The sequence below is a fragment of the Callorhinus ursinus genome, unplaced genomic scaffold, assembly GCF_003265705.2.
Source record: "Callorhinus ursinus isolate GAN/ISIS: 27379988/994484 unplaced genomic scaffold, GSC_fseal_2.0 scaffold14, whole genome shotgun sequence".
Classification (NCBI taxonomy): domain Eukaryota; kingdom Metazoa; phylum Chordata; class Mammalia; order Carnivora; family Otariidae; genus Callorhinus; species Callorhinus ursinus.
This window is the reverse complement of record NW_027397076.1, coordinates 31,247,107-31,260,937: the sequence shown is the minus strand read 5'-3', so window position 1 is coordinate 31,260,937 and position 13,831 is coordinate 31,247,107. Positions and strand designations below refer to the sequence as shown.

The 13,831-nt window shown below is 36.4% G+C and overlaps 1 pseudogene; it reads left to right on the top strand.

The window, feature by feature from the left end:
- LOC112832531 (calponin-2-like) overlaps nt 1–7,224 on the top strand; it is a 37,298-nt pseudogene extending 30,074 nt beyond the window's left edge.
- The last annotated feature ends 6,607 nt before the right edge of the window (nt 7,225–13,831 follow it).

Genomic DNA, 13,831 nt, shown 5'->3' with positions numbered 1-13,831 from the left:
TTTGTTTTCATTTCTCTGAGGTAAATACATATCTACATGTAGAATTCCTGGGTCTCCATTATATGTTTAACTTTATAGGTAACTCTGAAACTCTTCCAAAATAGCTTACCATTTTGCATCCCCAATAGTGATGGTTAGCATCCTAGTATCTTTCCTAACATTTGGTATTTTCCGTTGTTTTTTTTTTTAAGCCATTTTAATGGATTTGCAGTGGTAACTTATTAACTGCCATTTTAATCTGCACTTCATATTAAGTAATAATGTTGAGCATCTTTATATTATTTATTGACCTAATTATTTTTTGTGAAGAACCTGCCCAGTTTTTTCGCTTATTTGTCAAATTGTTGTCTTTTTACTATTGAATTGTAAGAGGTTTTTAAATTACACATATTTCAAATACAAGTCCCTTATTCAGTATTTGTTTTACAAATATTTGTTCCTAGACTTCTTAGAAACAATTCAGAAAAAGAAGAAAAAAGGGAAGGAGTTAACTTACTGATTTCCAGGTTTGCTATAAAGCTATAATAATCAAAAGGGTATGACACTGGTATAAAGATGAACATATAGAACAATGGAACTAACTAGGAACTATTATAAATTTACACTTATAAAACAAATTTACATACATCATCTTTTATCTAATTTAACCCTCAATTTTTCTTTTCACAGCAGGCGTATATTATACATTTTTGTAATTCTTCAACCATCAAAATGAACAAAATTTCCATAGGTTGTGTTTCATTGTCTCATAAGATAAACTTTTTTTTTTGAGTATTTTTATTTTCCTTTTATTGTGAAACTTCCACTTAGCCATAATGCGCATTCCCCTTCTGACTTGTTGTAACAGACTAGCCATATATTGTTAGGCTTCTATAAATTTCTTATTCTAAAGAGGCTTTATCTCCAAGACTGTGTCCCTTTTTAACCTAACTATAATTGTTCTACAGTCCACATAATATTATCTTAGAGTTCTTGGTGAAGTACATTCAAGGCTCTTCAACTTCATACTCAGGAAGAGAAATTGGGCAGAACTTTCACTGTACCCAGGTAAGCCTGAACAAATATCTGTTATAACCCTCCTCTTAAATTTTCCTTCCTAAAGTAGTCAAAGAAGTACAGGAATTCAGTCGGGGGTAAGGGGAAATTCCAGCCATAAATTTCCCCTTTGTGATTCCTTCCTATTAGACACAAGATCTCTTGTTACAATCCTGGAAATGCCTACCATCTAAAATGAAGCTAAGTCTGTTTAAGGAAAGCTCTCTGGTTTGCAGGTCCTCCTTCCTCTAGCAAAGGCGAAAGGCATTTCTCCTTAGTCAATCTTCGCTGACCAGGGCTCTGCACTAGAATTTGAGACTAGAACCTTATTATACCCTATACTTAGCTTTAGGGACCTTATGGGGTGAGGTGGAAGGTCAAAGGTGTATTATCGCATCCCTGTATATCCCTAGATCAAATATTATTTTATTTTTGCCTCATTTACTCCCAGAATTAATAATCTCATTTATGTGATATCATGTCTTCCTTTACTCGAGTACTTCACTTGGGCAGGTGGTGTCCAAATTTTCCCAGAAACTTAACCGGAAATAGACTCCTATGTTAACAAATTCCACAGAATCCCCTAGCACTGTCTCAGACCTATAATATTTATAGCCTTGGGAAATTGAAATAGTGTTAGAGAAAGAACCCTGAGGACTTTGAGTGCACAAAGGGCCTGGCAAATTGTGGGGGTTCTCAGTCAAGAGTGAGGGCTCGGGGCGCCTGGGTGGCTCAGTCGTTAAGCAACTGCCTTTGGCTCAGGTCATGATCCCAGGGTCCTGGGATCGAGCCCCGCATCGGGCTCCCTGCTCCGTGGGGAGCCTGCTTCTCCCTCTCCCACTCCCCCTGCTTGTGTTCCCTCTCTCACTGTGTCTGTCTCTGTCAAATAAATAAATAAAATCTTAAAAAAAAAAAAAATGAGGGCTTAAGTAGCAACTGAGAAGGCACGCAGGGGAGTTACTTATGGCCTCCCTTTACCATTTGACTCTAGCCAGAGGCAACACAGCTGCAACACAGATTTTGTAGACAAATTCAATGACGCAGTGGCATAAGACAAAAGAAATATTGTTTCAGTAATAAAATTCTTCACTAACTGATCAAGTTGTCTCTGGCTTTTCTGTGAATCCTGGTGAAACCAAGGCGTGTTAAAAAATGCATTACTTCTAGCTTTCTCACCCTACTTTCCCCATCCGTACTCATTTTTCAAACAGGCAATCACCTCATCCACTCAGTATACATTTATTGAGTTCCAGGTACAATTTTTCGCCTCTGAAATACTGAAATTAGAAGAAACTCCCTCAAGGTGTTCACAATTGCTTTAGAGACAAGTCTTTGTCTTTAGAGACAAGTGGACAGGAAGACCTGGTCTAGTGTGAAAATGAATAGCATGGAGCGTTTGGGGAGTGCAGAGGAGAGATTGAATTACAGACACAAAAACCTACATCCAATAGTGCAAATTCCTATGTTGGCACTCAAGACACAACTTTTCAAGACAGCCTTTGTTCAACCCTATCTTCTAAGAAGAGCCCTTAGTCATGTATTTGGGAAACCCAGTTTTTGTGGACTTCAAATTTTGGAAGGTGGTGACGGGACAGTAAGAACTCTCCTCGCTACCTCTTGCAGAATTTAGAAATGTTATTATACACAGAGTTTGCAATTACTATCTCCAGTGCCCTTATACTAAGTACTGGAGGAAATTATAAAACCCACAAAATTCTGTCTCCTAAGAAATAAATGATTTCAAGAATGAGAACAATTAAAAGAAGCCGTGAATCTCTACATGTTTCACAAAAAGTATATTCAAAATAATTTTAATTTTATTATTAAAAATAAAATGTATACAATATAATGGAGCATTTGCTCTGGACTATTTCACCAAGTTGCTTAAATTTAGATATTAATTATGAATAAGGTTATTAATAATGACCTAAGGTATCTCTTGGTGATGAAAAATTATATTTGAAATTAGTCAATAACTTAATCATATTTAAAAAGTTCTTTCTTATTGATTAAATCAATGTAGATTCAGAGGGATATTACTCTTAATGTGCTTTCCATGAATATGAAAAGATCCTAGAAATATAAGACATTCATAAAAATTAGTAAATTTTCTGAGGATCTGGTCAATAATACCCATCCCCAATTTAATCAAAGATCCTAAGATTTGTTTCTTTTTAATAACTTGAATGTTTAGAAATGGACAGTTCTATACAACCAAATTTTTACTTTCAGAACCCTGACTTTTAATCTCCATTATTATTTATATATTTTTATTTCACAATAAAGAATTTGGTTTTAACTATGCTATTTTCTGAACTGAATCTTTCACATGACAATTTATACGATAAGATGCTACCAAATAATATTCACATATCACACATTTAATCTAGGATTAAATCTCTGTCTTAATCAAAAGCATAAATATCTCCTCTTCTCAAAAGATCCAAGTCCCATTTTCTTAAACTTGCTTTCAAGGTCTTCATGATTTGGACCCAAACCCCTTTAAGAGCTCTGTCTCTTATGAATACTTTGTGTACTATACTCTTCAGAAAAATAGAACATCTTATTATTCCCCAAGTATAGTATGAATTTTCTTCTCCTGCGCTCTTGACTTTGTCTTTTCTGAAGTATTTTCTTTATCAATACCTGTCTATTAAAATCCTACCAATTTTTTAATCTAAAAAATGTTTTTACTTTTCAATGATTGCATAGGTATCTTTAGACAGGAATCATTTTATAAAATACTCTTACTATGCTCATTTTAGTACATGGTTTAATATTCTAAGTAGGTTGTGATCAGTGAAAGAAGAAAATGTTTTTTTCAAATTTTCAAGTAGGAATTTAATTTGAAATCTGCTACCATTTAGCAGATCGGTTAAGAATGTGTTCTGGAGTAAAAGTGAATGGGTTTGTATTTTGGGTCCATCACTTTCTAACTGTTTGCTTTGGAAAATTATTTTTCTGTGCTCCAGTTGTCCATCTTGAAATGGGTTTAACACCAATCCAGACCTCATAGGGTTGGTGTAAAAATTAAATTAATGAGTGCAGTTAGCATGCTTAGTAGAGTGTCAGCATATTTTAAACAATGAATAAAACTTAATGAATGATTAAGTAGAAGATAAAATACTTGTAAATAAGTTCTCCTGAGCATGTTCTACTTTTAGGTATATATGGGGCCTTTGCTTAAGTTATTTTCTGTTAGTCAAAACCATTATCATATTAACCCAATTTGACTAAGAATCAGATTTTTAAAAAAAGTCCCCCTTACAGCCTGCCAGCCATGAACTCCAGCAGTTAACAAGGGGACCTCATAATGGGCTCTTGGTGGAGGTCAAGAACCGGCTCCTGTCCAAATATGATCCTCAGAAGGAGGTGAAGCTCCGCAGCTGGATAGAGGGACTCACAGGCCTCAGTATCAGGCCCGACTTCCAGAAGGGTCTGAAAGAATTATTTTGTACACACTCATGAATAAGCTGCAGCTGGGCTCAGTCCCCAAGATCAACCATTCCATGCAGAACTGGCATCAGCTGGAAAACCTGTCCACCTTCATCAAGGCCATGGTCAACTACAGCATGAACTCCATGGACCTGTTTGAGAGTGGGAACATAATACAGGTGCAGGTGTCTTTTCTTGCCCTGACCGTGAAGACCAAGACAAAGGGGCTGCAGCATGGCATGAACATCGATGTCAAATACAGAAGCAAGAACACAACTTTGATGATGCCACCATGCAGGCTGGCCAGTGCGTCACTGGGCTCCAGATGGGCACCAACACACGTGCCAGCCAGTCACGCATGACGAAGGCGTCTATACGACCCCAAGAACCATGTTCTGCCACCCACGGACCACCCAACCATAGGCTTCCAGATGGTCACAAACAAGAGTGCCAGGCACTCTAGGCATGACGGCACATCTATGATACCAAGCTGGGGACTGAAAAGTGTGACAACTCCTCGTGTCCCTGCAGATGGGCTACACACAGGGAACCAACCACGGTGGCCAGGTCTTTGGCTCAGGACGGCAGATAAATGACCCCAAGTACCGCCCTCAAGGCCCAGTGGCAGATGGGGCTTCAGTGGCTGCAGGTGACTGCCCAGGCCGGGGGAAGGCCCCAGAGTGCACCCCCTACCACCATGAGGAGGCACACTACTGAGGCACCTGAGCCGGGTGTCTCCCCACATCACCCTGTGTGCTTTTTGGGTTCTGTTTTTGTCTTGTTTTTCTCCTTGTCTGAGTGCTACCGTTTGAGGGTCTGTGATGAAGGGATAAAGGCACATGCAGAAGCATGTGGTGTGGGGGTACCCGCCAGGGCACATCCAGGCAGCAAATTTCCCAGCAGGATTAAGGCTGAGCTGTGGGGGTTTGGGGGAAGAAACCTGGGCAGGGAGGGAATGGGCCCCAAATGGTTTCCGGTTGCTTCTCCCTCTCTTCCATTTTCTCTGCCGATCAGTTTGTGGTTTCAGTACCCACAGAAGCTTCAGGAAGTTTTAATGAAAGAAAAACAATTCTTTGCAGGAGAATGGTAGGTGGATCCTAGAAGGGGATGCTGGGAAGGAAGTAGGTCCCCTGCGAGAGGGCCAGGACACAGTCCAGAAATATTTTAGGTCTTGGAAGGAACTGGATTTTGCCAGCACTCTCAGACCGCCCCCTGCAAGGGCCTAGTGGAGAAGCTGAGGCCCAGATAGGACAATAGAGTTCTAAGTGACTGAGGCAAAGCCACCCCCTTTCCCATATGTGTCCCCATTCCTCTGCCAAGTACTGCACAAGGATCCCCACCTGGAGGTCCTCCCCGGGGACTGGCCCCCATCCAGGAGTCCTGGGACCAAGAGATAATGTGAAATGTCAACTGTGGACCAAAGGCAATAAAAACCTCCTTAGGAAGAGAAAACCAAAAGGCTCCCTTGCAAAGTCCTCTATAATAATTACTTGAGTTATGAATTTTGAACCCATTTCAACAGTTTGATTTCAAATTACTGCTCTAAAATAAGCTCTGTATATGGTCCTGTATCAATGGTTTCCAAGTTTTCACTCTATTTCTACCTTCCTACCCCATCCATCACTCCTGCCAAAATTGTCTCTTATGATGCAGGAGTGAGCATTTGTGGGATTTCCACAGGTGAAGCACAATGATAATCCCTTGGGTTACTCAAAAACCTGTGGATATTAGGCTTTTCCCAATTGACCAGAAAATGCTATTAATGTAAAGCAATAACATAAAGGTTAAAAGAAAAAAATAGTAAGCCCACATATATACACACACAAAAACTAAACAAGAATATTTATGAAACATTTAATATTAACATTAATACAAATTAATAGCATAGAAACTTGGAGCAAGATACGAAATCCTTCTCAAAGCAGATATAAGTCAGTTGCTCAACACAATGTCTTGCTTTCTTAATCTTACTCATTTTCTAAATGCTGTAACTTAACTTCTAAGTTTTTTTTTAAACGGTACATTTGTCTTATAAGAGACTTTTTGTAAGTCTCCATCCATTTTTCATGCATCTATACATTAATGAGGACTATGATATCCATGGCAAAAACTAGATTTCTTATGGTGAATTACAAATAAATATATGTGGGATAAGCTTTAAAATTTAATCAAATATTTGTGACCTCTGTCCTCAGAACAGAAGTTATAATGTAATGATAGGTTACTGCAGTTCACTGCAACTTGAATAATCAGGATATCTGATTTATCATAGTGTATTTCTGCTTAATTAATATTAAAATATCAGTAGTTTCGGAATAAGATGGTATTTCAAGTAAGGATACACTCAGTCTATGGTCTGAAACATCTTGTTGAAACCTCTCGTCTCTAGTTAGGAACGATGCAGAGGTGGCTAAAATGAGCAGGCAGATTTGCAAAGCATGAATATAGTCACACAATGATGAATTTTCTCTCTTTTAATTGTAGAAAAGTCCATATCTTTGGTTAGTATAGAATTCAAAATATCACCTTTATATCCTGGATTTGTTTATATCCACATATCTTCATCTTCAAATATTTTCCATGTAGGTCAATGAGAATTTTTTCTTTCCTTTCTCTCTTTTTTCCTTTTTCTTTTATTTTTGTATGTGTATGTTTGTATGTATACAGAAGGCATGACATTGCCTATATTATAAGCCAAGTCAATGAAAAGATTCATAAAAAGCATGAAATTGGCAACTTGAATAAATTTTTTTAAATGAGGAATATTTGGGCTGGGTTATTGTACTTTTTTATTCAGTGACCTTCTATATCTCATATCATATATGACATCGTCATAAGTAAATGTACTGACCCTCTACTCAGAGCTTGGTTTCTGGTTACTTGTACATTCAGTTATATTCCAAAGGATGACAGAATATTCTTCATTAAATAATACTCTCCAAGATAGATATCATGTCTAGGCAAATGTGCATTTGAAAATCCTGTAGTGTTAATGATTTCTTTTGAGAATGAGTAATTATGTGTCACTATTTTGGCCAGAAAGATAATTTTGCTTTTCACTTCTAGGCAGAATGCTAAGATACTGATTCATATCAGCTTATTAAATTCCACAGTAGAAAATGTACCTTGCATTTTCAGAAAGAAGGAAGTTTCCTGTCTTCAAATGAGACTTCACACTTCCCTTTCAAATTAGATTTTAACTTACAGTTGTGTTAAAGTTTTCCTAACAAAAGTCATTTAATTTTTCATTTTTTCTACTTTCTCAATTATTTTGCACTGAGGTTTCTTGAAAGGCATCAAAGGATTGAACATGGGACTGCATATATTAGCGAGATCAGCTTACCTCTCTGGTAGTGATAGGCTGTCAGGCAGATCTTAGACTGTATACAGTGAAGTGTGTGTGTATGTGTGGGTTTGCATGCGCTCACGTGCACATGAGCATAGACACACACCTGCTTTTTTAACTGACTAATATTTGCCAAAAGTCACCAAAATATTTAACTGCAGGTTACAAACCCAACTGAAATACAAAGTATCCTTATTCCAACTGAGAATTATATTTTGAAGAATAAAGAAAAACATCCAGCATTTCCTCAAATTATTAATAAACAAAACATCATATAAAGCATTTTAAGTGAATAGCACTCAGATCAAAATATGAATAAATTAATTTGTAAACTTGTGTCATGCTTAATATTAGGAGATATTTGGGGAAAAAACATTGTTACTAAAAAAATAAAAGTTAAACAAGGTAACAAAGCAAAAAATAACAATCTAATGTTCTTTGAATGCTCAAGGGTAGGTGATGATCAGCTTACATACTATGTATGTGAGATGGTCTAGTGGATTGCCAGGAGGCTATTCTCTTTGTCATTTCCAACAAAGAATAAATTCCACAGACAGTGTCATCAATATCACTACTAAAGACTTCCCCTAACAGCAATCTGATCTCGTTGCTATTGCTACTGCAATTTACCTTTTATGCCTCATTACTTTATTTGGAAAATGAACACATGCAGTTTAACCTTTGGAGAAAGGGACTATGTCATTTTCAAGTTAGTAAGAGCTGGAAGGGGAAATGTAATAAATGTACCTCAAACCTGAGAAAGACGGACTATGAAAGTTGAGAGTAAAGCTGGGCATGGGCTGAGACTGAGAGGAGAGTCACACCATTGGAATGGAAGTAGTTAAGGAAGGAACTGAGATCTCCATTCAGCTCAGATTTTTAAAGGCATATTTTAAAAGATTTTTTAAAGTAAGGCTGAATTGAAGACTTCTAGAGTGTTAAATATTTCTTAAAACTAGGCAGATGGACCTAGTGGTGAAATACATGAATTCTGGAGTTAATTCCCTGGGTTGGCCTCTTAGCTTTGCCTTTTGCTACTTTGTCTTAAGCAAGCAAGCAAACTCTTGACTCTAGTTTGCTGATCTTCAAATCAGGGCTAATATTAGAACTTTTCCTTTGTATTATTGTGAAGATATAGGAGAGGTAAACACAGTCTGGCAAACAGTGCACAATAAATGTTACTACAATTTTTTAAAAATATATTTTAACTTTTCTTTATTTTTAAAGGGTTGTAGCTAAGTTAATGTTGCCAAAGGAAAATTGTACCAGACAAGGAAGACTTTTTGCAAGACTGTTGCAATAGGAGAGAGAGATTTAATTAAGTTCTGAAATATAAGGCAGAGAGTGTTTAAGAGTTGGGTGAACAAGTGGAAAAGTACTAACCAGTGTTAGCAGAGAGTTTGGTTAGTGTGATTTGGCCATCTGCATTTTATTCTCCGCACTAAGACTAGAAAATTGGGGTACTATCTTTCTTAATGATTAAATTTCAAAGGGATGGCTCCCCGGGTCCTTGAGAAAGATATTCCTGGGTTGTAAAACTGGCAAGAAGCTTGGACAAGATTTACATCTCAAAGGGACAAAGGAAGAATTTACAGTTGCAAGTTTTCTAAGGTAAAAACTCTAAGAAAAGGGAGGTCAGGGGCCAAGATTCAAGAAGAAAACTGTCTAAAGTTTAGTCAGGCTGAGAACATTAAGGTCATTTTGGTCAATAGTAACTAATAATTAAATGACAAAGTACCACTTTTCAATCTCATATTTTGTACCTTTTTCTTTCTCAGGAATAATGACATACTGCCATTTTCAGTCTGAGGAAACACTATTCAGATGGAATTGAATCCCACGTTGAGTGCAGAATTTTAGGTCTGCTCCTAGCTGTTCTAAATGAAATTTAAGTTTTCTAGTTTGGAGAAATTGAATCCCAGGACACTGAAAAAAATGCATGGAAAGTTATCACCTACTGCAATATTTTCATAATTATGTGGAATGTGAAGATTAGAGATTTAAAAAGAAGAGTCATGTCTTTCAGGAAGGTAGAAAAGTTAGATCCAAGACTAGTGATATTTAACCAGGGATATATTTATATTTAACCGGGGGAAAACTCAAGAATTAATTTTCTAATATCACTGTGTGTGTGTGTGCGTGTGTGTGTGTGTGTGTGTGTGTGTGTGTGTGTACTTGAAGTGGAGTTAACTGGTAAACCCTAGATCAGTTCATAAATTGCTGAGACTTATATAGATAAAAAGCTGATAGATGAGAGGAATCATCTAGGGATCTCAAACTCAAATGCTTTTAGGGGCCACACCAGGAACATAAAAGGTGAAGCTGTAACAGTAAATCAATACGGAGTACAGAGACCAATGGAAAGTTGAGAATGCATGTCCCTCCTAAAGTCACTGATTTCTTTTTTAATCTTTGAGGTCCAAAAACCATATGTCAATTATGAATTCCAACTATGTCTATAAATTTGGTATCCCTGATTATAACCTGGATTTTGTCAAGGATTGTACCAATGTCTATCAAAATATTATGTGGCCATCAGTGGAGAAATTCAGACTTGGAATAAAGTTAGGAGAATTCATAACTGGTGGAATACTGCATCAAAAAAGATTACTGAATAGTGAAACATATCTGATTATATGTCCATGCCTCTTCGAAAATCTTAATCATTTGGAAGACATCATTTCTGAAGAAACATCAAACAATTTGGGTAGGATAAAATGATCATATCAAGTTTAAATGATGGAGTAAGCTTAAGAAGAAATTGGGATAAAAATGGAGTCCTGACATCAGGTCTAAAAATGAACTGACAAGCAAAAAATAAGAAGCTACAGTTTGGCTGTACAGTTTGGCTACAGTATGGAAAACCACGAAGGGGGATTCATAGTTGCTGGTAAGCTTGATAAAAATCAGTAGTATAGGCTGTTACCTCAAATGTAAGTAGTCCTTCTTACACAATTGTATAAGCATAAGTAACAAAACAAAAATCAACTTACTAATTACTTGTGAAAGAAGAACATTGACCTTGGAATCATAATTAGGTATGAATATCAATTCTGCTACTTCCCTTAATCAAAGAGCTTAATCAAATGTGAAATGGAAATAAAACTTATCACTGACTTTTTGTGATTAGTAAATGACATAAAACCCATAGCATATGTTACTCTGCCCCTGACATATCACTGATTTTCAATAAGTTCATTTTTTTCACAGAGACATTATATATTATAATCCCCACATTAGATGATTGAGGCTGAAGGAGGTACCCAAAATTTTAGATCTACTAATTAGAATAGCCAGAACTAGAATTCGGATTTCAAACTCCTGGTTCCTGTTCCTTCCACATCACCATACATTTTCACTCATGAGGAAAAATAAAGTAAATAAAAGGGAATGAAGCTGATTGAAGAGGTAAAAAATATACTTTGCTACTAGCATAGATCACTAAGTCAATCCTTCTCTATTGAGGAAAATTAGTATCAGCAGAAACCATTGTTTAAAGGATGACTTGCATCTGAAAAATAAATCACAAAAATCATGATTGCTCCTCTGCCAGGTATCTCTTTTTCTTCGTGTGTATTTCACTGTTTATAACTGCAAAATACCATTAAATTGAAAACTGAACCAGCAAATTCCTTTTAATCCTCATTTCCCTTGTTGCTTCACTGATTTACAACAATCTTGGGCATCAATCTGCCTTCCAAAGTAATCCTGTCATAGCTAAAGGATTACATTCTTTTCTATTGAACAAATTTTAATGCCACTGTGCTAGTTATTGAAGTAAGAACAAGAATAAATGTAATACAGTCCTTACTGTCATTATAAATTCGGTAAAGGTTAGGAAAACAGGAAAGGACATAAATGGATGGGAGAGAGAGATGATAGAAGATTAGACAGAAAGATAGAGAGAGATAGGTAGATAGGTAGATAGATGGACATAGAGAGAACCGTAAGAAAATAGGGGAGAATTAAAGTTACCAGACGAACTATGAAAATGGTTGGAAATAATGTTCCAAACTTTAACACTAACTAGATGTTAGTGTTAAATGTATGCACAACATTTTTATCTTATTCCTGTGACTCAGAGAATGGTAATATGTCTTAGAATATTTGATGCCAAGAAATAGCCTTGTGTCATCAAGTGTAAAGTATTAATATCACATAAGGTGAAATCATATATTCTACAAGGTAGCACAATGGAATGAATATGGACTTTAGAGGAAAACAGTCCAAGATATTAGTCTTGCTTATGGCACTCATGGGTCATGTGAACCAGAAAAAAAGTATATAATCCTCTATCCTCATTGTCTTTATTTATAAAACAGACATGATGTCTATTATATAAGTTATTAGGAAGGTTAACTGAGATATTTGTAACGTACTGTGCCCGGCATAAAAATATATATGCTCTACTTTCCCGATCCACATTTTTAATTCTATCAATGGCTATCATTTTGGGGGGACATGTTGAGTTCAGATTTTATAACAGTACAAGCTTTAAAATATAATTAATATCAAATTTCATTTTAATTTAATAGTATCTTAGTATAGTATAGTATAGTATAGTATCTTATAAAAGGTCATAAAGGAATTCTTTTTGTTGGTTCTATGTACTTATTTTGTTATATATGGAGTCCCTTGGCAGAGTTTATTTTATAATAAATGAACTTTTTATCAATGCTTGTGTCACTGTATCCATAAAGCCCCATATTACATTTCAGATATTATACTCTTATAAGAATTCCAAATTAGAGGGCACCTGGGTGGCTCAGTTGGTTAAGCGACTGCCTTCGGCTCAGGTCATGATCCCGGAGTCCCAGGACTGAGTTCCGCATCGGGCTCCCTTCTCAGCAGGGAGTCTGCTTCTCCCTCTAACCCTTCTCCCCTCTCATGTGCTCTCTCTCTCTCTCTCACTGTCTCTCTCAAATAAATAAAATCTTTAAAAAAAAAAGAATTCCAAATTACAGCCAACTTGTGGGACTACTGTTTTGCCAGAATTAAAGTTACTGTATATTCATAATTTTTGTTCTAAGATTTATATAGAAATGACACAGAATTATTCCATTAATTGCTGTATAATTTTTCAATTTTCCATTTCTTTAATGCCATAAAAAAAAAACTCTAAAAATCAGGGGGAAAATTAAGTAAAAAATAAAAAGGAGATGTGCTCATACCCACCACATCCAAGTTAAGTTCTTGCCTCTAGAAGTCATGTCTCAGTGGCATTTGAAGGACAGAAGCTTTCAATATTCATGATATTCGTTTGACAAAATGAATTAAAGAGAAGATAAAATGAAGAAGATATGTTATAGGCCTGGAGGCCTTCTGAATGGCAGAGACTGCAATCAACTAAATGACTAGTCAAAGAGAAGACAAAAGGAAAAGGAAAGCCTGGTTTACAGCTTGTACTATGTGTTTCCTCTAAGTCTGGCAATAAAGTGAGAATATTGCTTCTGTGCTCATTAATTATTTATCACTAGCTCTTCGAACTTCTGAACAATTTCTGTGGCAGGAACTACAATACACATGGAGTTATTCATCAAACACAGATGTTTGCACATCCCCTTTAAGGCTTTAAACACGAATCCCTTCTGTCCAACTGGAATCAGCTGAGCTCCAATTCATTAAAGGTAGTGAATTCCTCCATATACTGAAAACAGCAAAAAATATCAGGTCTGCTAAATTAGTAGGGATAAAATACATATATCACCACTTGTGGAAAAAGGTACAAAGAAACTATAGGGAGGGTGGACAATGTAAAAATGTGTTTGTCTATTGGAGAAATGAAATAAAGACAGATAAAAGAAAACAACGTGGATGGAACTAGAGGGTATTATGCTAAGTGAAATAAGTCAATCAGAGAAAGACAAGTATCATATGATCTCACTGATACGAAGAATTTGAGAAACAAGACAGAGGAGCATAGGGGAAGGGAGGGAAAAATGAAACAAGATGAAACCGGAGAGGGAGACAAACTCTTAATCTCAGGAAACAAACCGAGGGTTGCGAGTGGTGGGG